Below are 26,079 nucleotides of genomic sequence, written 5' to 3'. Positions count from 1 at the left end.
CCCCATACTCATCCGCATAGGGTGGGGGGCCGGGATCTGGGGGCCCCCTTATTAAAGGGGGCTCCCAGATTCCAATAAGCCCACAGACCCCGACAACCAACGACCAGGAATGTTGGGAAGAGGCCCTTGTCCTCATCAACATGGGGACAAGGTGCTTTGAGGTGGGGGGGCCGCAGTGCGGGTAATTCAAAAGGGAGCATGCGTAGTAGGTCCGGCGCGGGAGCGCGCCTAATTTAAATGGCACACGCCCCTTTGAATTACGCGGGCTTACGCCGGAGGCCGCCGGCGTAGTTTTCATCGCAAGTGCTTTGTGAATCAGGCACTTGCGATGAAAACTTGCGTCGGTGTAACGTATCTACGATACGTTACGCCGCCGCACTTCTACCCGAATCTGGCCCTGTGTGCCTTCCCAAGTCCTTTTCTCATTGTAAATGATAGGATAGTACTGGGGGTCTCATATAAGAAATGATAGAAGAATAAAGCAGAGAGATTATTCCTGTGGAATGGGGTCTAGCCCTACATAAGCTCTAGAAAGGGGTCAAAGTATACAGGGTAGGTAGAGATTTTGTCAGTTGGCGAAGGAAGTGCCTAATTTGTAGATAACTGTAATATTCTCGTAGGGGAATATCATGGGAAGATCTAAGAGGTTCAAAAGACAATATTCTCATGGGGGTGAACAAAGAATGAATATCAGTGAAACCATTCTCAGTCCACCAGGAGAATTGCTTAGGATTATCGCAACTGGGAGGAAATAGCGGGCAATATGTAAGACGAAGTAGAGGTAAATGAGGTGATATTAAGCCTGCTGAAAATTTTATAGAGTCCCACAGGTGGAGAGAATGGGTCAAGCATGGTCCAAGTCTAGTCGGGCGATGTATAGGAGGAAGCCAGGGTAATGATGACACAGGAATGGGATGGGAGTCCACCAAGTGTATAGTAGCCCATAAAGGTAATTGGTATGTGTCATGGAGGGAAACATTGATTTTCACACGTGATGCGACATGAGCTTCCAATGTTGGAGCGTTTGTCGCACCAGTGTGAACCCGGCCTAAATGAGATAGGCCATCAGGTGTGATCAATTTTCAGAGATTGACACCATAGTTTGTAGAGTGTACATATGTAGCAGTATAAGGGCTCTTTCACACGGAGCGGACCGTTTCCGGGTCCGCTCCGTGTGTCTCCGTCAGCTCAGCGGGGATCCCCGCTCAGCTGTCGGCGGATAGGGCGGTCCCCGCACACAGTGCAGGGACCGCCCTGTCTCTGCTCCGCTGTCCCCTATGGGGAACCTGATGCAGACGGACCGTCTGTCCGTCTGCATCAGTTCCGCTCCGCCGAACGGAAGAAAAATAGGGTTTCTTCCGTTCGGAAAAGCGGATCCCGACTGACGCGGACGCTAGCGGATGCTCCATCCGCTAACGGACGCGTTCCCATAGGGATTCATTACAAGTCCGTTAACGGACTTGTAATGAACGGACAGGCGGAACGGACGTCTGAAAGGGGCCTAAATGTTGGCCAAAATTTATGAAGAAAAATTACTAATTTGCTAAATTTTATAACCGAAACAAAAAAAAAACAAATATGTTCACATATTCAGTGGTGATCAAATACCACCAAAAGAAAGCTCTATTTGTGGGGGAAAAAAGGGACAAAAATGGCATATGGGTACAATGTTGCATGACTGAGTTCATCAAGACAGGATCAACTGGCACAACTGCAACCGCCTTTGTGATTTCATTTTTCACTCTGTAGTTCTCAAAGTCTGGAATGAGGGGCACATGTGCATCAATATGCTCCACTTTTATGGTGCGGGAGTGGACTTCTTTCTAGATGTTAGTTCCAGATTTCTTTGCCTCTCCAGGTCACTTTTCCATAAATCATCCAGTCAATCGCCCTCCACACAGCCATTAAAGTTGCCAGTCCTTTAAACTTTTCGCTGCCAGAGTGGTTTTGCACACGTTTAAAAAATCATTTTAGATCTTAAGATTAAATAAAACCTTCAAAACATTATGAATTTTTTGAAAGCAGACACGATAAGGTTATCACACTTATTTGCCTAGCGTACTTGTTTGTAGCCTAAATAATGAAATTTGCACCTAAAAATGTAATTTAGTAACTTTTATGAAATGCCAGTAAAAACGTGGCTGTGCCAGTAAATTTCAGGTGTTGTGCCAGTAAATTTCAATCTGGTAGGTTGGCAACACTGGTCTGTGTGCATGTATGTGTGTGTGCGCCTGTGTACATGTATGTGTGCATGTGTGTGCATGTGTGTCTGTGTACATGTATGTGTGTGCACCTGTGTGTCTGTGTACATGTATGTGTGCATGTGTGTGCATGTGTGTCTGTGTACATGTATGTGTGTGCACCTGTGTGTCTGTGTACATGTATGTGCCTGTGTACACATGTGTGTGTGTGTCTGTGTACATATATGTGTGTGTGTCTGTTTACATGCGTGTGCCTGTGTGCACATGTGTGTCTGTGTACATGTATGTGTGTGCACCTGTGCGTGTACATGTGTGCGTCTGTTTACATGTGTGTGCCTGTGTACATGTGTGTGTATGCCTGTGTACATGTGTCTGTGTACGTGTGTGTGTCATATATATACACATGTGAGGGAGGATAAGACTGTACAGGTGTGAGGGGGGCTTAGAGTGTCTAGGTGTGAGGGGGGGCTTAGAGAGTACAGGTGTGAGGGGGGCTAAGAGCGTACAGGTGTAAGAGGGTCTGAGAGCGTACAGGTGTGAGGGGGGCTTGGAGCGTACAGGTGTGAGGGGGGCTGAGAGCGTACAGGTGTGAGGGGGGCTGAGAGCGTACAGGTGTGAGGGGGGCTGAGAGCGTACAGGTGTGAGGGGGGCTGAGAGTGTACAGGTGTGAGGGGGCTCAGAGCACACAGGTGTGAGGAGGGCTGAGAGCGTACAGGTGTGAGGGGGCTCAGAGCACACAGGTGTGAGGAGGGCTGAGAGCGTACAGGTGTGAGGAGGGCTGAGAGCGTACAGGGGTGAGGAGGCTTGAGAGCGTACAGGTGTGAGGAGGGCTGAGAGCGTACAGGGGTGAGGAGGCCTGAGAGCGTACAGGTGGGAGGAGGGCTGAGAGCGTACAGGTGTGAGGAGGGCTGAGAGCGTACAGGGGTGAGGAGGGCTGAGAGCGTACAGGTGTGAGGGAGGGGGCTGTGAGAGCGTACAGGGGTGAGGAGGGCTGAGAGCGTACAGGTGTGAGGGGGCTTGGAGCGTACAGGTGTGAGGGGGGCTGAGAGCGTACAGGTGTGAGGGGGGGCTGAGAGCGTACAGGGGTGAGGAGGGCTGAGAGCGTACAGGTGTGAGGGGGGGCTGAGAGCGTACAGGTGTGAGGAGGGCTGAGAGCGTACAGGTGTGAGGGGGGCTTGGAGCGTACAGGTGTGAGGGGGGCTGAGAGCGTACAGGTGTGAGGGGGGGCTGAGAGCGTACAGGTGTGAGGGGGGCTGAGAGCGTACAGGTGTGAGGGGGGGCTGAGAGCGTACAGGTGTGAGGAGGGCTGAGAGCGTACAGGTGTGAGGGAGGGCTGAGAGCATACAGGTGTGAGGGAGGGGGCTGTGAGAGCACAGCTCTCTCAGGGATTTTTTTTATACCAAAGACATGTAGCAGAATACATTTTGGCCTACATTTATGAAGACATGTTTTAAATGTTTCTAATTTGATATGTTTCGTAGCAAAAAGTAGAAAATATTGTACTTTAATTCTTGGGAGTAGGTGTGTAAATTGGGCAGGCTTGTAGGGGCCCCATAACATTACTTTGCCCAGGGGCCTATGATGCTATTAAGATGGCCCTGACTGAGGGGCCCCAGTGAGATGTGTCGGGATCCTGAGGGGCCCCAGTGAGGTGTGTCAGGATACTGAGGGGCCCCAGTGAGGTGTGTCAGGATGCTGAGGGGCCCCAATGAGGTGTGTCAGGATGCTGAGGGGCCCCAATGAGGTGTGTCAGGATGCTGAGGGGCCCCAGTGAGGTGTGTCAGGATACTGAGGGGCCCCAGTGAGGTGTGTCAGGATACTGAGGGGCCCCAATGAGGTGTGTCAGGATGCTGAGGGGCCCCAGTGAGGTGTGTGAAAATCCTGAGGGGCCCCAGTGAGGTGTGTCAGGATCCTGAGGGGTCCCAGTGAGGTGTGTCAGGATCCTGAGGGGCCCCAGTGAGGTGTGTCAGGATACTAAGGGGCCCCAGTGATTTGTGTCAGGATGCTGAGGGGCCCCAGTGAGGTGTGTGAAAATCCTGAGGGGCGTCAGGATCCTGAGGGGCCCCAGTGAGGTGTGTCAGGATACTGAGGGGTCCCAGTGAGGTGTGTCAGGATCCTGAGGGGTCCCAGTGAGGTGTGTCAGGATACTGAGGGGCCCCAGTGAGGTGTGTCAGGATACTAAGGGGCCCCAGTGAGGTGTGTCAGGATGCTGAGGGGCCCCAGTGAGGTGTGTGAAAATCCTGAGGGGCGTCAGGATCCTGAGGGGCCCCAGTGAGGTGTATTAGTATCCTGAGGGGCCCCAGTGAGGTGTGTCAGGATCCTGAGGGGCCCCAGTGAGGTGTATCAGTATCCTGAGGGGCCCCAGTGAGGTGTGTCAGGATCCTGAGGGGCCCCAGTGAGGTGTATTAGTATCCTGAGGGGCCCCAGTGAGGTGTGTCAGGATCCTGAGGGGCCCCAATGAGGTGTGTCAGGATACTGGAGCCAGGAGATGGAGGGGTCATTAAGGAGCCGTCATCTCCTCATCACTCCAGCCTTTCCCTCCAAGCCTCTTCCCTGTTGCTATGGCTATGACCATCATCCTGCAACGCAACGCCCATGTGACCTGCTCCAGAATGGCTGCTCTGAGGGGAGGTATGTACCACAACCGATGATCAGTAACGTCGCCTCTCACCGGCTTCTCCTGGCCTGATAGGGTTAGTAAAGGAAGCGAATCTAGACCGAACGTACCGCGCCTAACGGGTGACTACGGGCGGTCAGGATGAAGCGTTTATTAGAGCAGCGGGGAGCGCGCATCCCCTCATTCCTCGCTTGGGTGTGCGCGTCCACGCCGGCCACTAGGTGGCACTGCCTAGGTATAGTCCCCATAGCGCCCAGCAGATCTTTGTAATACGGGGAGCTCCCGGTTGGGGGCGTGCACGTTGGCGGATGCCGTATTCCGGGTAACACCATAGCATTGAGTCCGGGACATTGTGGCCTCGGACAGCGGCTCCGGTGAAGCTGATATCGGGGTGCGTATTGCTGTGTTGTATGGATGGGATGGTGTGCAGTGTGATGGAGAGCAGTGATCCGAGTCATGGGTGGGAGGGGGAGGATGGAGATGGAAGGAGAAAACCCATCACTTTGTGGTCAGGATGTGCCCGGTGGGTGTGTGGGGGGCAGCTGGGTGCTGAAGGACAGTTCATAGATGGGTGCCCCCCCATGTCCTGATCTGTGCTCTTTGTCTTCTCATTCCTCAATGGTCAGGATGACAGACAACAGACACTGATCTGCCCAACTGTCACTTGATGCATCTTTGCAGCACAAACAATGCCAAGGCCGATCTTCTTCTAATACAGAGGAACTTCCATAATGAATTAGCAGATTCCTCCGACACCTGACATGTGTATGGACTTTGATCCGTTGTGCCCTACAAAGAGCGACGGACGTGTCCGGCTCTGCGTATGTCACTAGACATTGACTGACGCAAATCTAACGGGTGGAAATATTTCTTATATTACACCGGTGACTTCTCACTATAAACAGATGTCTTTGTCTTCATCGTAAGGCATTTTATTGTTTGGAAATTAACCGTTACATTCAATTATTGTGAACAGAATGCCCCCCCAGGGATGTTAGATGACGATTTGTTGTCGGATGTTCTGTAATTAGCGTTCATGTAAGCAGACACTGATGGGTTAAAGAGATTTCTAATATCAATCATAAACATTGGCGTCTATCGAGGCCCAGAGGCCCTCCCGAGACCTGCTTTGTTACCGGGCTGGATGGAAAGGCAAAGTTTTATGTGAACAGAATATATAGTAAAGATTTAAGCTCTCAATGAACGAGTTGGGTCTTTGGCGAACCCTCCGTTTTTGGTAGATGTTGGCACTGGCTAGATTACAAGGTTGTTCCTTAGAGGTTTAGGAGTGTTTGTAAACCATTGTAGGCTCTGGAGATACAGGTGATGTTATTGATTCATATATTGCACTTCGTAGATCAGCCTTTCTCAACCAGGGTTCCCGAGTAAGGAGAAATTTCTTATTCTTAGATTAGTATCAGCTGATAAATACGATATATTTTAGTTATCTGTAAGGGTGGGGGTGTTATTCCCAATGAACACAAGTGTAAGGGACATTCTCCCCACTGACCATCACACTGATGATGAGCTGTTGTCTGGCCGCCATGGGAGAGACCTGTCAAAGTGGGACAGTCTGGATGAAGTCCAGGGCCAAATTTTTGTCCCAGTCTAGCCCTGACTGTAGATATAGTAATTATTTGCAAGGGTTCCCAGAGACCAGAAAGTTCTTTCAAGGGTTTCTCCATGTTAAATACACTATATTACCCAAAGTATTGGGACGCCTGCCTTTACACGCACATGAACTTTAATAGCATCCCAGTCTTAGTCTGTTGGGTTCAAGGAAAAGTGTTCCCAAAAGGTGTTCTATCAAGTTGAGGTCAGGAATCTGCAGGCCAGAAAAGTTCCTCCACCCCAAATACGCTCATCCATGTCTTTATGGACCTTGCTTTGTACACTGGTGCACAGTCATGTTGGAACAGGAAGGGGTCGCCCCCAAACTGTTCCCACAAAGTTGGGAGCATGAAATTGTCCAAAATGTCTTTGGTATGCTGACGCCTTAAGAGTTCCCTTCACTGGAACTAAGGGGCCAAGCCCAACCCCTCAAAAACAACGCCACACCATAATCCCCCCTCCACCAAATTATTTGGACCAGTGCACAAACCAAGGTCCATAAAGACATGGATGAACGAGTTTGGGTTCTGACCTGCACAGAATTCTGACTTTAACCTGATAAAACACCTTTGGGATGAATTGACGCAGAGACTGCGAGCCAGGCCTTCTTGTCCAACATCCATACATGACCTCACGAATGCTCTTCTGGAAGAAAGGTCAAACATTCCCATAGACACACTCCTAAACATTGCGGACAGCCTTCCCAGAAGAGTTGAAGCTGTTATAGCTGCAAAGGGTGGCCCAACTCAATATTGAACCCTACAGACTAAGACTGGAATGCCATTAAAGTTCACGTGTGTAAAGACAGGTGTCCCAATACTTTTGGTAATATAGTCTATCTTAACAAGGGGAATGTCGCCGCTGAGATTGAGGAGAAATCATGAGAAATGTAGGAAGATAAAACCATCTTATAGGGAAAGGCTGGTATAACTGATGGGAAAAGCAGAAGATTTGGTTTTTAGCTGATGGCAGCATAGACCTCCCTGAAGAGATGAGTTTTCAAGGATTGCTTAAAAGTGGACAGAGTAGGAGATAGCCAGACAAATTGGGGCAGTGAGTTTCAGAGGATGGGAGAGGCTCTGGATAAGTCCTGGAGATGAGCATGGGAGGAGGTGACAAGGGAGCTAGAGATTAGGAGGTCCTGGGAGGAGCAGAGAGGACGGTTTGGGTGATATTTGGAGACAAGATTGGTGATGTAGCTAGGGGGCGGGGTAGAGTTGTAAATGGCTTTGTATGTTATTGTTAGTGTTTTGAATTTTATTGAGGGATAGTAGGCATATTTGACACGCAGGTCTGCTCTTTACAGCAAAACTATTTGCAGTAATACTGAAATCAAAGAAATTATAATAATAGCCAGAAAATAAACAAATGCTGTGAAAATTGTAGAGCACCTATACAATAGTGGTCAGTGAAGTGCTCATTTGGGTTGGTGGTGAGTGACGTGTCCATTGGATTGGTGATCGGTAGAGAAGGGTCCCTTTTAGGCTTCATTCACATCATATGAAGAAATGTGTGTTTCGTTTTTGCACAAAAACAATTGTTCTCTATGTTCCCTGTTCAGACCACAACACTGGTATCACGTGCGGATTTATTTCTGCAATGTGTATAAAATGCACTGAAACACACATTAAGGTAAACTCGTATCTCTGCAAGCGAAATCTGCGTGTCAGTTTTTCTGCGGGTATGGTGTGAATGAGGCCCATTGGTGGTCAGTGGGAAGAATCCGCTTCCTACAGATAGATGAAAATATAATTGGTATAAGTAATATCTTATCTGATAGACATTGCTCAAGGAACCCCTCGCAACCTCTGCAGAGACCTTTGTGTTCCACAGAACCCTGATTGAGAGGCTTCTTCAGGAGCTCAAGCAGCATATGTAGTGGGAAAATAATCAGTAATGAAAAGGTGCATACACACAATCGGAAATTCTGACAGCAAAAGTTTGATGTGAGCTTCTGAATGGAAATTCCGACCGTGTGTATGCTCCATCGGATTTTAGCTGTCGGAATTTTCGCAAAAAACAAAAGATTGAGGGCTGGTTTTCAAATTTTCAGCCAGAAAAAATTCCTATCGAAAAATCCGATCGTCTGTAGCAATTCTGACGTGCAAAATTACGACGCATGCTCGAAAGCATTGAACTTCATTTTCTCGGCTCGTCGTAGTGTTGTACGTTACCACGTTCTTGACGGACAAAAAGTTCAGAGAACTTTTGTGTGACCGGGTGTATGCAAGCCAAGCTTGAGTGGAATTCTGGGAAAAGGCTATGAAGTTAAAGTTTAAGTTAACCCTCCTATTGTTTTTAGCCAAGGAAGCTGCCATCTTTGCCTCTGTTTGATCTACAACTGCCATGATGCCTTACATGTGATCAGTTATGACACCAGCCATTGGATGGTTTGACAGTTTGGTTGAGAGCACAACCAATGGGAGTATTACATTTCCAGCATGTGTCGTAAATAAAACTGTTTTATGGATGGGTTTACTTCCGCTTTAAGGGGCTCCAGTAGCTATTAAAATGGTGCAGCTTTGTAAAATGTTCATTAATACTATTGTCGTACAAGTAGGCCATTTGCCCCCATCCGAAAAACTCCCAGTTGCCATTCCCCACTACCTGTTGCTTTTCACTCCTGTAAAGCTGGTAATGAGCATCCAATGGTATTCAAGCCCTATCACCAAGGCAGGACATGGGGATTGCTAACTGGGAGTTTTGTGGCAAGGCTTATCTAGGACACCCAAATGGCCTGAAGGTATAGAAATCAAATTTTAGAACATTTTCTAAAGCGGCACAGTTTCGTAATGTCTACTGGGGCCCTGAACTGAATAGGCTAGTTTCTGAAAAAGGTGAACTTAGACTGGCCATACACCTATAGATTATCTGCAGATTTCCTATGGTCAGATGGAAAAAGTGGAACAGATTCCTCCATCTACGCTGAACTGTGTGGATGGAAGAATCTCCCACTGGCCCAAGCTTCCATATCTTGCTAGTCGGCCCCGCTTGCTCTCAGAATACCTGAATATTCTGATTGGGTGCAGGCATTGTTTAGGTTGAGAGCCATCTGGGCTGATTAGCAAGATACTAAAGCTTGGCCTAGTGGGAGATTTCTCCATCCACACAGTTTAGCGTACATGGAGAAATCTGTTGCACTTTTTCCATCTAACCATAGAAAATCTGCAGCTAATCTATAGGTGTATGGCCAGCTAAGCCTTTGGACAATTTTGTGAGGGACATGCATTCGGCTCGGGTTCACAAAGATAGCACACCAGGAGAAGGAGCGTTATTTTCAAATTAAGTGACAGTTATTTTCAGTTGGGTTCAATGAGATTTGAAAATTGTAGGTTAGGATAAAGATGTTTATCCTCCTGCTAAAGATTGGTTAATTGAGGCAAAGCCTACGGCTCATGTGGATACATTGTGGGAGAATTTAGAAACCAGGCGTGTTTATAGACGGCCAGGGGGATTTCTCAGAAATTGACATGCATTATGTTTAGTTGACACATTTTTTACCTGCCGTCTGAAAATTTTAAAATGAAGGTTACATCGAATCCCTACATCCTAAGGTGTAATATTGTTTAAAAAAAAATGTTTTAATGCACATCTTTACCTGTTTACCAATTTTCTGCAATTTTGTGCCTTTTCTGCTGCATTTTTAATGTTCATTGTACCACAAAATACAATATTACCTATTTCCTGAGAGCATATATTTTGTGTTATTTTATGTCATTGTTAACCTTAAAGTCATTTTTATATTTTATCTAATTTATATCAAGTTAATCTATTTATACATATCTGAAAAAAAACAACAACAAAACTATACTTTTAAAGTACCCAGGGGTCTATTTTACCTGCTAGCATTGTTAATTTTGATGTCAAGTTTCGATTTAGTCATAGTCTTTTGACTAAAATGCCATTTTAGTTTTAGTTGTATATTAGTTATCTGAATTGTGCGGTCATGCAACACTGTACCCAAATGAAATTCTTATCATTTTTTCCCACAAATAGAGCTTTCTTTTGGTGGTATTTGATCACCTCTGCGGTTTTTATCTCCTGCGCTATAAACAAAAAGAAGAGGGACAAGTTTGAAAAAAAATACCACAATATTTTTTACTTTTTGCTCTAAAATCCATTTTTTTTTTTTAACATTTTTTTTCTCAGTTTAGGCCGATACGTATTCTTCTAGATATTTTTGGTAAAAAAAATCGCAATAAGCTTATATTGATTGGTTTGCGCAAAAGTTATAGGGTCTACGAAATAGGGGATAGATTTATAGCATTTTTATTTTTTTACTAGTAATGGCGGCGATCAGCGATTTTTTTTTTTTATTTTTTTTATCGTGACTGCGATATTGAGGCGGACACATCGGACACTTTTGACACATTTTTGGGACCATTCACATTTTTTCACAGCGATCCCTGCTATAAAAATGCATTGATTATTGTATAAATGTGACTGGTAGGAAAGGGGTTAACACTAGGGGGCGATCAAGAGGTTAATGTATTCCCTAGGGAGTGATTCTTACTGTGGGGAGAGGGGTGTGACTGGTCGAGGTGACCGATGGTTGTCCCTATGTACAAGGTTCACACACACAGATCCACGGTCCTGCTCAGTTACTGGGCAATCACGGGTGCCCGGCGGCCATCGCGACCGCTGGGCACGCGCACCCTTTCCCCAGTAACGTGGCAGCTGTGCTCCCTAGTGGATTAAAAGGGCGCAACGTCATATGACGTCCACCCAGAACAATAGGGTCTGCCTCTCGCCATCATTTGACGGCGGGCGGTGGATAAGAGGTTAAACATTTCTTAATTTTTTTTTTTTTTTAATCACTTTCACATTTTTAAACTCATTATATACTCTTGGAGTAAAAATCAAATATATTATTATTATTTATGGTATTAAAGGAGTTGTAAAGGATTTTTTTTTCATAATAAGCATCCTTTACCTGCAGACATTCCTCTTTTCACTTCTTCATTGTTCGTTTTTGCTCAGAAGTTGCTCTATTTCTTCTCTGTTCTGTTCACTTCCTGCTTGTCTGATTTTTACTGACCACCGTGATGGGAGGCTTTACTGCAGTGGTCAGTAACGTGCTCACCCCCTCCTGGGAACTACATCTGTGCAGCAGGACGCTCTCTACGTGTTAGAGACTTCAAGGAGGTGTGAATTACTGGGCGTGCCGCAATGCATACTGGGAAATGTAGTTCTTACATGAATGAGCACCGCAAACCAGGAAGTGAATGAGAGAACAGAAACTAGAATGCCGAAAGTGATATAGATGAAGGAATTTAATAAACATTTACTCGTTTTTGAACAGAATCATTACACTATTCTGTCTACCTTGCAGACATTAATTTTAGGCAACATTTTTTTTTTTCCTTTACAACTCCTTTAAGGCTTGCACATGCACTACAGACACAGATTTAAGGACGTGGCAGCAGCAGGTGAGTGGTTGCCTGCTAACAGGTGCTGCCATGATGGATCTGAAATGACAGGTGCTCTTTAAACGTAAGGACTTATTCTTGCTGGTAGTTGAAATCTTTAATATTTGCAGACAACATGAAGGTTTCCTATTTAGAATAATAAGCTGTCGGGTTAGTAAAACAGCGATTCAATCATACAGTTTGTAGTGTACATAGATTTGCAAAACAATGGGATAAAGGAATATTCATGAACTTTGTTTTATCTAATGGTTACTGTAAAATTGTGTGAATGCATCAATGCAGTGCATGTTCTGAGCTTGCAGAGCTTGGGTTCATTAAACGAGTTTACCAAAAATGTAAATATTGCAGAATATACAGCCTCATGCTACTTAACTAAGCTCTATTTCATGCTGAATAGACAAAATTATTAGTGTATCTTAAATAGAAATATATCTTTAGATAGATTTTTTACTCCAAAAGCATTTTATTAAAATAAATTTGATAAAAATTGTGCGGTTGTGCGAGGCTGTACACAAACAAAATTTATGTCCTTTTTTCTCCACAAATAGAGCTTTCTTTTGGTGGTATTTAATCACCTCCTGTGGTTTTTATTTTTTTGTGCTATAAACAAAAATAGACCGACAATTTAGAAAAAATAACCAATATTTTTTACTTTTTGCTATAATATCCCCCAATTTTTTTTTAAGAAAGCAAATTTCTTTATCATTTTAGACCAATATGTATTCTTCTACATATTTTTGGTAAAAAAAAATCAAAATAAGCGTTCTAGTGATTGGTTTGCGCAAAAGTTATATCGTCTACAAAATTGGGGATATATTTATGGCATTTTTTATTATACATTTTTTTATTAGTAATGGCGGTGATCAGCGACAGACATGTTTGACATGTTTTTGGGACCAGTAACATTATTAGAGCAATCAAAGCTAAAAATAGCCACTGATCACTGTATAAATAGCACTGGCAGGAATGAGGTTAACACTAGGGGGAGATCAAGGGGTTGTGTTCCCTGGGAGGTGTTTCTCTCTCCTCCTCCAGTCATTCCCCCCCACAGTTAGATCACTGTTCCTGATCACTAGGAACAGACAGACAATCTCTCTCTACTCCCCTGTCAGAACGAGGATCTGTTTGTTTAGATTGACAGATCCCCGTTCTGGCTCTCTGTGGAACGATCGCTGGTGGCCAGAGGACATCAGATTTAAATTTAATTTTTTTTAAATTAATTTAGATTTTTTAACAAAAACATTGATTTTTAGCCACCCTGCCTGAATATATTACCAACATTAAATTTAAAAAAATAAATAAGAAAAGCCTTTCTTTTTTTTTTCTTTTAGCAGTTTAGTAGATGCCCCCTACTTATTCGTATGTGGTAGTGCAGTGTTATTTTTAATGTCAAATTTTGAATTAGTTATAGTCTTTTGATTAAAATGCAATTTTAGTTTTAGTTGTAAATTACCGTATTTATCGGCATATAACACGCACAGGCGTATAACACGCACCCTAACTTTAAGAGGGAAGTTTAAGGAAACATTTTTTTCACAGCCCCCTCACCCATTATACATCCCCCCATCCAGTACACATCCCCCCTTTCCAATATACATCCCCCCATCCATTATACAGCCCCCTCTCCAGTATACAGCCCCTGTCCATTATACATCCCCCCCATCCAGTACACATCCCCCTATCCAGTACACAGCCCCCCATCCACTATACATTCCCCCACATCCACTATACATCCCCCATGCAGTACACAGCCTCCCCATCCAGTACACATTCCCCCATCCAGTACACATTCCCCCATCCAGTACACATTCCCCCATCCAGTACACATTCCCCCATCCAGTACACATTCCCCCATCCAGTATACATTCCCCCATCCAGTACACATTCCCCCATCCAGTACACATTCCCCCATCCAGTACACATTCCCCCATCCAGTACACATTCCCCCATCCAGTACACATTCCCCCATCCAGTACACATTCCCCCATCCAGTACACATTCCCCCATCCAGTATACATTCCCCCATCCAGTATACATTCCCCCATCCAGTATACATTCCCCCATCCAGTATACATTCCCCCATCCAGTACACATTCCCCCATCCAGTACACATTCCCCCATCCAGTACACATTCCCCCATCCAGTACACATTCCCCCATCCAGTACACATCCCCCCATCCAGTACACATTCCCCCATCCAGTACACAGCCACACTGCACTCCCATTAGACCCCCAGTCTCCTGGGACAGCGCTGCCAGCATTCTCTACAGTTAAGTGAAAAAAAAATCACTGTTAGCCCCTTTCACACTGCTCCTCCTGTGTCACTCTCATTGCAAACTGAAGCTTCCATCTACCTCAATAGCTCCGTTTTTTTTTTTACTGACCTGGTCACATGACTGCTCTCCTCTGATGTTACACAGTAGGTCATGTGACTGCTCTCCTCCTCCAATCAAAGCTACACTCAGAGGAGGAGGAGAGCAGCCAGAAAAAAACGGAGCTATAAAGATATTTAAAAGCTTTGTTTTACAATGACACGGACACAGGAGGAGCGATGTAGACGGGGCTGGCAAGTGACTTTTTTTTCTCAACTTCAGACTATGCAGGGAGCATTGTCCGGGGCCAGGGGATGCGGGACAGCCAGCCTGACACCCCCCCATTGGGTGGCTCCTGGGGCGGACTGCCCGATCCCTGCCCTCTATTGGTGAAACATGATATCGGCATATAACACGCAGGCACTGTTTACCCTCTGTTTTCAGAATAAAAAAGTGTGTGTTATACGCCGATAAATACGGTAGTTATCTGAATTGTTTTAGTCATCATTTTATTTCAATATATTTTCATTAATGATGCATGAAAAAAGTTATAAAAAATATCCCAACAGGTGTGAAGGGTTGACAGAAGAAAAAATATATAGTTGTAAGTTGGCAACAAATTAGTTATATTTTAGTTAACTAAAATAGTGTTATTTTCAGCGATAAAATTAACACCATCTGATAGTTGGACTGTGGGTATAAACAAAGCTTACTTACCGACCAGCCTATGGACAACCGAATCTGTGGGAAATTGAATTATAATGGTAATTTATTAGAATCGTCAATTGACCAAATTAGAATTGATGCTCCATTGTTCTTCAAAGATAAACAAAGATAAATCAGCTACATATTCTAGGACTACATTATTCTTATAGGTTATCTACCATAGAGCGTATGGGTTCTGACATAAGAGGAATTCTAGACGATCGATTAGTGACACACACCACTGATCATGCAGTGCATTATGACCTTCTTTTAGACTTCTGGTTAATGGAGGTTGGCAGGTACACAGAATAGAGAAGAGCTTCAACTTGCCAAAACAGCATGCGTTATCTTGGCAGGGTGTGCGTGATGTCCCCTATTAATTCTAGATGTGAATGGAAGACGTTTTGATGAGTATGGTGAGCACCCGAGATAAATGATGTATAGTCAATTACTTTCTGTGTTATGCATTTTGACGCCAATACACATGAGTTAACACACCAAGTGAAACTTATTGTAGATGCTCGTTTAGCACTTCATATAGGCTCAAGTGTTTGGCGTCTTTGTGAACACTAATATAATTTAGTAAAAACTTTCTGTAACAAATAGGTAAAAAAAAAAAAAGTGATTTTTTTTTCCCCCTGAAACTTGTGGCAAAATATAAAATATTCCATGGACTCAACATGCCTCTCAGCAAATAGCTTAAAGTCTCTTGGGGGGTCATTTGGGGTGGGGGGTTTGTGCTATCTTGACATTTCATGTTCTCTGAAACTGTGATAGGTAGTGAGGAAGTGAAACCACCATTCTACACCCTTAGAAAGCCTGAAGGCGGTGATTGGATTTCAGGGTCCTGTACACGGCTAGGCTATCAAAAAGTCTTACACATGTGGTTACCCCGTACTCAGGAGAAGCAGCAGAATGTATGTTTGGGCGTAATTTCACAAACGCCCTTGGCATGTTTGAGCAATACCATATTTATCGGCGTATAACACGCACAGGCGTATAACACACACCCTAACTTTAAGATGGAAGTTTCAGGAAAAAAACTTTCCACAGCCCCCTGCGTATAACACGCAGGCACAGTTTACCCTTTATTTTCAGGGTAAAAAAAAATGAGTGTTATACGCCAATAAATACAGTATATCATTTAGTGACAATTTTGTGCAAAAAAAAAAAAGTTGTTTCCCTGCAATTTGTGTCAAAAAATTTTAATAATCCATTGACTCCACATGCCTCTCAGCAAATCGCTTGGGGTGTCTACTTTCCAAAATGGGGTCATTTGGAAAGTCAAGGGGTAGATATTAAAAATCGGTGCAGCTTTGTAAATTGATCATTAATTTTATTGTTTTACCTGTAAGCCATTTGGGTCCCTACATAATCTTGACTAAAAAACTCCTAGTTGTGGAGCTGCGGTGGCTCAACGCGATTGGCACTGCGCTGACAAGCCATTCACCTCTGCAGCTAGGGGTTCGGATCCCGGTCTCGGCTACATGTGAATTGAGTTTGGTGGTCTCAGCCCGGCTCCCGGTGGGTGTGCTATGCGAGGTAAGCCTGCGCTTAGTACGCCCACCCCCCTCCCACAAAAACCACCACACTTACACGCACTCGAAATTGGGTTAACATCACGCACTTTGACCACGCGGTCTCTAAAAAGAGAGGCAAAGGACTAACGGGGCTGGTTGAGCGGGCTAATCCTCTCACTCCCTTATAGGGAGTCCCTTTGCCCCGTTGGGCTTCAAAGCGGAGCAGGTAGGGCGGGCTGTGTGGGAGGACCCCCTCACACACCCGCCATTGCCACCCGGGGCATGGAGAAAGGTGGCAGATTGCCTCTGGGGGAGGCCTGCCTACTCCCAACTCCTGCAGTCCGGCTCCTCTCTCGAGTACACGCACAAAATACACTTTAAAAAAAAACAAAAAACTCCTAGTTAGTAATCTCTATGTCCTGCCTTGTTGAAAGGGCATGAGAACCATTGTTTTTCATTGCTGCAATACTGGGGTTGACAATCCAGCGATTTTTTTTTTTTTTTTTTCCACATCCTATTAACAAGTCAGGACCTGGGGGTTGCCAACTGGGAGTTTTTTAGTAAGGTCTCTGAGGGACCTACAGGTAAAACAATAAAATGAATGATTATTTTACAAAGCTGCACAGATTTTTAATATCTCATGGGGCCCCTTGACTGCATAGGCTATTTTCTGGAAAGGGTGAGCTTGGCCTTTAACTCATCAAAATGTTTTTGGTTTGCGTGATGAATTCATACTGCCCAGGGTAAGTCTACACAAAAAAAGAAAAAACACATACATACAAAGCCCATGCTATTAGTATTCACTGTGATAAATAAGTTCAGGGCTGTAGTACTGCCGTGTTTTTCTCTAAGTGGCCCTTCCATTATCCCTACAGCATCTATGATGCAGAATACATTTCAGGCTAGGGTTGCATTTGATTAGTTTTCCATTCTGTTTCTTTGCTCTTATAGTCTCATATAAATGAAAGAAAACCATTTTCTTACTAAAGATTATTATTATTAGACAGGATTTGTATAGTGGCAACAGTTTGCACAGTTCTTTACAAAATAAAGAGAGACCGTTCTATTACAATACAATTCAATACAGAAGGATTAGGCAGGCCTTGCTTGTAAGAGCATACAATCTGAAGGGAGGGGCAAGTGTTACAATAAGCATCAATTGTGAGGGATGAGCTGATGGAGAAAGTAAAAGTAAAGGTTTTAGTCGGTGTCGGGATAGACTTGAAGATGTGAGTTTTCAGAGTAGGAGATAGATATGGATAGATCAGGGTAGAGAGCTCCAGAGGAAGGCAGAGGCTCTGGGGAAGTCCTGGAGGTGACCAGGGAGTTAGAGAACAGAGTGAAAGGTCTCAGCGAATAGAGGACTGTTTGGGTGATATTTTGATATAAGTTTGACGTGGCAATGGGTAAAGTTGTAGCCTGGGAGAAATCCTACCAAAAACTAAGGGCCAGATTCAGGTACATTAGCGCCGGTGTAACGTAAGCCGTTTACGTTACACCGCCGCAAGTTTTCAGTTTTAGTGCCCGATCTACAAAGCACTTACCTGGAAACTTGCGGCGGTGTATCGTAAATACGTCCGGCGCAAGGCGGTCCAAATCGAATGGGCGGCTAACATTTAAATTAGGCGCACTCCCATGCCGGACCTACTGCGCATGCTCCGTTTCTTAACTCCCGCCGTGCTTTGCGCAAAGTGACGTCATTTTTTCGAACGGCGACGCGCGTAGCGTACTTCCGTATTCCCGGACATGTTACACAAACGACGTGAAATTTTAAATTTCGACGCGGGAACGACGGCCATATTTTAGACAGCAATACGATTGCTGACTAAAGTTAAGGCACCTAAAACAACGACGAACTTTGCGACGGGAAACTAGACTAGCGGCGACGTAGCGAACGCGAAAATCCGTCGTGGATCGCCGTAACTCCTAATTTGCATACCCGACGCTGGTTTACGACAGTGATCCGACAGTGTAAAACAATTACACCTGTCGGATCTTATGGATATCTATGCGTAACTGATTCTATTAATCAGTCTCATAGATAGAAACAGAGATACGACGGCGTATCAGGAGATACGCTGTCGTATCTCTTTTGTGAATCTAGCCCTCAGGACTTGACGGTGCTCTCATAAAGGTAGGTACCACAATGTGTCATCAAAAAATATCAGAAACTATTAAATATAGGGGTGCACCAAATGGAAATTTTGGCGCCCAAACTGAAAATGCAGGATGCACTTAGCTGAAAACTGAAACCGAAAATTACAGTTTAAAAAAATAATTATATTTTTGTATATATAAAGCCCCGTATCGATCGGACCTTTGTCTGACCAAAATCACATCGGAATTCCGACGGAATTCCATCACAGTAAAATAGAACATGTTCTCTATCTAAACTCTGATGGAATTCATCTGAATTTTCGATGGAATTACTCCAATGGGGCATACACACGGTCAGAATTTCCGATGGAAAAAGTCAGTCTGACTTTTTCCATCGGAAATTCCGATCGTGTATTCAGGGCTTAGTTGTATTATATTCAACTTTTTAATTAATATCATCATTTTAGGTTAATATGAATTTATTGTTACCCATTATTGGCATCTTTTAGTGCAAGAAAAGCTATACAGTCTCTGACCATGTCTTGTATCATATCTGCAATCTCTTACTTAAACTTTAACACAGTGCTAATTGTATTAGCAAAATTTCCATTCGGTGCACCTCTAGCAGACATGATGCAGGAGATGGTCAGAGACTAACGGCATGGTACAAGAGATCAATGCAGCCTCTCCAGTGTCCATCAAATGCAGCCTCACAGGTGCCTGTCCGATGCAGCCTCGCCAGTGCCTGTCCGATGCAGCCTTGCCAGTCCCTGGATCAGAAAGGCGATCTCCTACTGTTTCACAGAGCGGAATTTTAATTTCCTGGCTGCAGTAACAATGTCCCACCTCCTGTGATATGTCACATTGATTCAATGTCCCAGCTATGGATCAGTGTACCGTCTATCACAGGTGGTGGGACATTGTTACAGCAGCCGCCCAGACAATTGAGCTCTGTGACACGCGGAAATCGCCGCTCTGCGAGGAGGGAGTGAGGGAAGGAAGGACAGACGGACGGATGACACCCCCGCAATATGCGGCACCCGGTGCAGACCCTGCTCCCTTTTCGGTCTCTTTTTTGGCACCTTTTCTTCATTCGGTGCACCACTAATAAAATATTTTTCAAAACACAAAAAAAAAGTCCATGTAGATAGTCCAAAATATGATGCTCAGTGCAAATGAATCCAGAAAAGTGCTGAAAATGTGACACCAAGACACTAGTGTTCTTTCTCAGACTTTTTACATGGACTTTTTTGAAAATATTTAATGGTTTCCGGTGGCCCAAATATATCGCGCGGAAATGTTTTTTTCTGCATTTTGCCGATAAAGAAAAAGGTGGCAATAATGGCACTGAAACCGCTCAAGATTTTATGGCAATTTTGACGCGATTTTACTATGGTGTGTTTTTTATATGTCATGTGACTCAAAAAACACATCAAAAAGTAATATGGTGCGTTAATGATGCGTTCTTGCTGCGTTTTCAATGCATTTCAACGGGGAGGGGCGTTTTTGGTGTTTTTTTTTTTTTTTAACTAACCAAAACTGCAGTAAGCAAGATTTTTAACACCACAATGGAAGCGCAATGGACCAGTGTGAAGACATACAAAGAGTTGAGCTTTTCTTGCTCTAAAGGTGCCGATAATGTCCGTCAATAAATTCATATTAATTTTAATTCATAATATTGATAGAAAATTTGAAAATGATACAATTATGATTACAAATATATATATATATATATATATATATATATATATATATATATATATATATATATATATATATATATATATATTGTGATAGTCCAGTTCCCTGTCTTGGTAATGGTCGCCCAGGACTCTCAAATAGGCAGGAATCTCCAATCCTGGGACCGGGTTTTGGAAACAGCCAGGAGTCTGGCTGGTTGATTGAGCAGGTGGGTCCTGGGCTTATAGTAGAATCAAGACCAGTGTTCTGGACTCCACCCTCCCGAGGAGTCCAGGCAAGCAAGGGAGAAGCATGCATGTCTGCATGGTATAGACAGAGGACCCAAAGCTGTGGGCTGAGCAGCACAGAAGCTGAGAGAAGGTACAGTGATTGTACAGGTACTTTGGTACGTGGCCAAGAGGGCTGAAGTGTAAGCCTAGGGGCTGTATTTCTGAAGAGAGCCATGTGGCTTGGCATTTTCGTTTGACCATTTCTTTATTGCTGTAGAAACTTGAAACCCCCTGCGTGGGAAAGTCTGGATGGATGTTTTTCTTTCTTTTAATAAAAGTGGGTCAACAAACCCTTAAAAAGTACAACTGGCGTGGACTCTGCTGCTCACTGGTATGCTCTACCCAGATGCTAAATCACCCCAACATTACAATTGGTGCTCGAATGCGGGCATGGACTGAAGATCCTTGCAAATACCAGTGAGCTATTGCCAGAAACTGCATAATCTGTGTGTGTGCAGGTGAGGAGAACCTGCAAGAGAAAGGTGACTAGCCTTAAAGAGACAGTGCTCTAATTTGTTGCTGAACTGTGCAAATTTTTTTTTGGAGTGATTGTGAGTATGGGGCGATCAAGATGCCAAAAAGAAGCAAGGATGGCTGAGATGATAGATAGAGCTCTGAGGCTGGAGGGGTTGTTACCGCCTGATCGAACCCCATACATACCCGAACAGAGTTTTCCAAGGGAAAAGAGGGCTGCTGTTGTCCCTAGCAACCCTGGTGCAATGAGTGCACAGATGGCTAATGTGGAGCATCCACCAGCGTTTGAATCTGCAGTGGATTGGTGCAAGCGACACCTGGCAGGATTGGACCAAGCTAAAGTGGAAGCGAAGCCAACCTTTGATAAAAAGAGACATCTGCTAAATGTCCATGTCTGGGAGAGGGATGTTGTTGCCCCTGGCAACACTGCTGCAGTTAAACCAGCAGCTGTTGTAAAAATTGTGAAAGTGACACAGCTTGGGACAGGGTCCAGCAGATGCAGTGTGGGAAACCCTGACAAGACGGCAAACCAAGTGCGCTGTTTGCGGTGCAGCGAGTGGGGGCATGCAGTCTCCAAGTGTCCTTTGTCCCTGGCTCCAATGCAAAGTTACCTAGCAAAACAAAGGTCTGCGAATCCTATGTTATGTGCCAGAAGAGAGGCTGACCAAAAGCCAGGACGGAGAGTGGTTGCCCATAGCAACACAGAGGAGACCAGTCGGGCTGTCTGTGGACCATGGGGTGTGCTTGCCTGCAAGGGTCGTGACAAGTGGCTTCCGAAGGAGCCAATACAGCATGTTGGAGAGAACCAGCAAAGCTCTGCAGGGAGAGTGCGATCTCCCATGACAAGAGTGGAAGTTGTGCCTGGAGAGAAGAGCTGCAGGAGAGATTTGCCTCAACGTCCCCACAAAAAGCCCTGTGCGTTCTTGCCAGCTGGGAATCGCCAGGAGAGAAACGCACTGGAGAAAAGTCGTCCTGTTCCATGTCTGGAATGTGGCCAGCTGGGGCACGAAATATTGTCTTGCCCTAGATTCTGGGGTGCACCTGGAGGTAATGATGTTGAGCCAGTTTCCTGTAAAAATATATTCGCCGTCACCCCTGGCAACAAGGAGGAGTTTTCTGTTGTGTCTGCAGGGGGTGCGATTTCATCCCGTGGCCACCAGGGGGAGTTGGCCAGTAAATGTGTGGCTGAGGACTGTTTAAGACAACGTACTCAAATGAAGATGGTGACCCCAACTACTGCAGTGGGTAAGACTGTCTTTAATGAAATGATGTCTGGGACTGCTGATTGCAGGTATAAAAGAACTGGTTACGAGACTGTCCATGATGATGTGAGAGTGACCCCAGTTAGTGGGGCCACTAAATGTGTGCTTGAAGATTACTTCTCCCTACAAAGTGGGAATGCAGGGGTTAAAGTCCAAACAGAACCTGTATTGATGACTAAAAGTGTTGTGTCTAATGTCTGCCAGTCTCAAGTAGGCAGTGGGCTAGGACAGTCTGCAAAAACGAAAAATGCTATAAGTGTTATTGTTAATGAAAAGTTTGCTGCTGTTGGAAAAACCCCAGGTTCTTTCAGAGCAAAAGCTGTTGTCACAAATGGGCCGTTGCCTGTAGCAACTGATGGTAAGACCGCACAGTTGTCCCCAGAAATCTCCAGGGAACTTCATGTATTGAAGTCGGAGGTTGCCATGGACAACTGGTATGTCACTCTGGTGGGACAGAGTGGAACTGTACCGTATAATGGTAATGTGTTAGTGCAAGCTGCTAGTACTAAAAATGTGCAGGTAAATGGTGAGTTAAAACAACATGTGAAAAATGCAAAGGTGTGTGAGGCTTATGAAGCGCCGCCCGAGCAAGGTGGTGGTGGTTGTGGTGTATTGCAACCTGTGGTGCTAGAACATGTGTTACCAAAGTCTGCCATGATTTGTAATTTGGGTAATGAATCTGCAACTAAACCCATCTGTTCTAATGTGTGTCCTTGGGCGGATGGATCAGGGCTAAGGAGCGCCGATGAATGGAGCACAGCTACAACAGATTGGGATAGTTGGGGTAAAAATCTAATGTCCCTGATAGATGAGGCTTTCATGCATAAAAGTAAGGTGGACAAAGTTTCTGCTGTGCCAGCAGGAGGGATGGCAGAACAGCTTATACCTGAGGGCGCGGTGGCTGCTGCAGGGGTTAACCCTCGTGAGAAATATGGACCACATAAGGGCGAGCACACAGCAGACACTTTGTCCGCAACCTACAAAAATGATGCTGACGTGGCGTGTCAAAGTGATGTTGTCAATGGTAATGTGAAGCAGTTCATTGGTGCTGAACCTGAGAAGTTGAGTGTGAGTCAAGCACCTGGCAGCGCTCTGGTAGAGCACCAGGCTGTGGTCATCTCCAGCTGGGAGAAGGTTTCATTAAACCTTGCAACCTCTCGCGTCTCAGCAAGTGAGTCTGTCTGCATTCCCAGTGTCAGGAAAGTCCCCAGGAAGGACTTCAATCCGAAGCCAAGGGTAGGCTTTCTAACAAAAGTGTTAAAGGAGATGCTTACACTTTGGGATGTACAGCCAGTCTATACTGGGGTGTCTCCACCACAGTCAGACAGTCTGGTACTGCGGAGTACCATTAGGTGGACCCCTGAGTGGCAGGTGGTACAGCACAAAGGAAGACAAGACAAAAATGGTTTATTTATGACTGTATTACTAGTGTTAAAAGTTGCCTCTAGGTATGCTGATGGGTTACTTCCTGTACAAGAGGTTTATGGGAGAGGCTTTGGCGAAAAGAAAGTGTCTGAGGTTTCACCACCTAACAGCCAGGTAGAAGGCATTTCTGCTGCTATGGTTCAAGTTAGTACTGGTCAGTTGTCGGTGAAGGGCGTGTATACTGTACCAGTGGTACCATCACATGAGATGGAAGGGCCAAGTGTGGACCAGAAAGCAGCAGAAATCCTAACTGGGGCCCAACCGAAGGTGGTTAAAGAGACTGGGGTCCCCAGTACAATGTTTGGTTTAGGTGACAAACAGATAAGTGCAGTAAAAATTGTATGTGGATCAGAAGAGAACTTGTCTCTTCAGGTGGATAAAAATACAAATGGCATCAGAACAAGTCAAGTGGTAGGACAGCTGCCTGCAGAGAGGGTGAACCCCAGGGAGGTGACGTCCTCTGAGGTTCCCGTGGGTGATGGCAACCCTCTGGTATGTGTGCCCTCTGCAGACTCTGCCCTAGCAAATACTGAGAAAAAAGGCATTGGTGACTTTTGCAACATTGAGAGGTGTAAAGTTGGTTTGAATATGTATATCAATGATGAACCAAATAATTTGTTAAAGGTACATGACAGTGTAGTGTCCAAAGGTATTGGGAAACCTGGGAACCTGAAGCGTGGAGGCAGAAGGGTTGGTAGAAAGACCAGGGGTGCCCTGTTTAAATTTCAAAAGAGGAAGTGCTTATGGAACCCCAAAAGAAGAGGGAGAAGGCTGAGTGTAGGGAAATATAGCTGGTTAAGATCCAGGGTGGGACGTACCTGGAAGCGCACCCGGAAAAAAGGTTGGGCCTATGTGGCTGATAGCCAGCACAGAGGTGTCCCAACCATGATGATGGGTGCTGGTGTTCCTCCCTCTGGATCGAAACAAAGGGGGGGGGGGTATGTGATAGTCCAGTTCCCTGTCCTGGTAATGGTCGCCCAGGACTCTCAAATAGGCAGGAATCTCCAATCCTGGGACCGGGTTTTGGAAACAGCCAGGAGTCTGGCTGGTTGATTGAGCAGGTGGGTCCTGGGCTTATAGTAGAATCAAGACCAGTGTTCTGGACTCCACCCTCCCGAGGAGTCCAGGCAAGCAAGGGAGAAGCATGCATGTCTGCATGGTATAGACAGAGGACCCAAAGCTGTGGGCTGAGCAGCACAGAAGCTGAGAGAAGGTACAGTGATTGTACAGGTACTTTGGTACGTGGCCAAGAGGGCTGAAGTGTAAGCCTAGGGGCTGTATTTCTGAAGAGAGCCATGTGGCTTGGCATTTTCGTTTGACCATTTCTTTATTGCTGTAGAAACTTGAAACCCCCTGCGTGGGAAAGTCTGGATGGACGTTTTTCTTTCTTTTAATAAAAGTGGGTCAACAAACCCTTAAAAAGTACAACTGGCGTGGACTCTGCTGCTCACTGGTATGCTCTACCCAGATGCTAAATCACCCCAACATTACAATATATATATATATATATATATATATATATTTACTGTATTTTTTGGTTTTCGGTCACCCGAGGGGGTGACCTTGCGGGCGTGCTCCCGTGTCATACACTCGGCGTCCATAGCCGCCGAGTGTATGACTCGGCCCCGGTGGACGCATCATTGGATTTGATTGACAGCAGCGGGAGCTAATGGCTGCGCTGCTATCTATCTATCCAATCAACGCAGAGGCTCCGTGGAGAAGAGGACTCCATGGACACACAGAGCAGGTGAACGGGCTCAGGTAAGTAAAACGGGGGACTGGGGGGCCCGTGACAGCCGGGTGTTTTTTCACATTAATGCATTTCAGATGTTTTTTTCTGCAGCCAGTAAACTCCCCAGCATGTGTGTCCATGCACACATAGACTGTATCAGCATTTTTTGGCAGGGGCGTTTTCTGGCTGGAAAAAACCCCCAGAACTAGTGGGTTGTTAGAGGAGTTTTTTAGCTGTAAAAACGCTCTAATGCCCTGTACACACCATCACTTTATGTGATGAAAAACAACAACATTTTCTGTGAAGTAAAAAACGACGTTTTTGAAACTTCAATTTTCAAAGACGAAGTTGCCTACACACCATCGTTTCTCTCACAATGCTCGCTTCTGGGAATGCGCGGGTGTAAAAACGTCTTTTAAAACAACGTTTTTTGCTACACACGGTCAATTTCTGTGAAGTAAAAAACGACGTTTTGAAAAACTACACATAAAATTGAAGCATGCTTCAATTTTTTTTGGTCGTTTTTTACAAGACATAAAACTACGTTTTCCCCCACACACGGTCAATTAAAGTGACGTTTTTAAAAACGTAATTTTTTTTCATCACATAAAGTGATGGTGTGTACGGGGCATGACTGTCTGATAAAAGCCTAAAAATGCTGAAAAACGCAGCTATTCTGCATTTATCAGCATTTTTGAGCAATAAGCTGTTGGAGTATAGCTTT

At 45.0% G+C, this 26,079-nt stretch overlaps 1 protein-coding gene across 2 annotated transcripts in view; it reads left to right on the top strand.

Annotated features, from left to right (window-relative positions):
- The first annotated feature begins 4,755 nt into the window (after positions 1-4,755).
- Positions 4,756-26,079, top strand: part of DTX3 (deltex E3 ubiquitin ligase 3) — a 155,002-nt gene continuing 133,678 nt past the window's right edge. The window contains exon 1 of one of the 2 annotated variants that reach the window (XM_040340899.1): positions 4,756-4,832. The gene's annotated coding sequence lies outside the window, so the exon portion shown is untranslated. Of the gene's footprint in view, positions 4,833-5,073; positions 5,210-26,079 lie in introns of those variants that run through there. The other variant, XM_040340898.1, reaches the window with a different exon arrangement.

Source organism: Rana temporaria, chromosome 2, assembly GCF_905171775.1.
Source record: "Rana temporaria chromosome 2, aRanTem1.1, whole genome shotgun sequence".
Lineage (NCBI taxonomy): Eukaryota > Metazoa > Chordata > Amphibia > Anura > Ranidae > Rana > Rana temporaria.
Note: the sequence above shows the minus strand (reverse complement) of the source record. Positions and strands in the feature narration are given on the sequence as shown.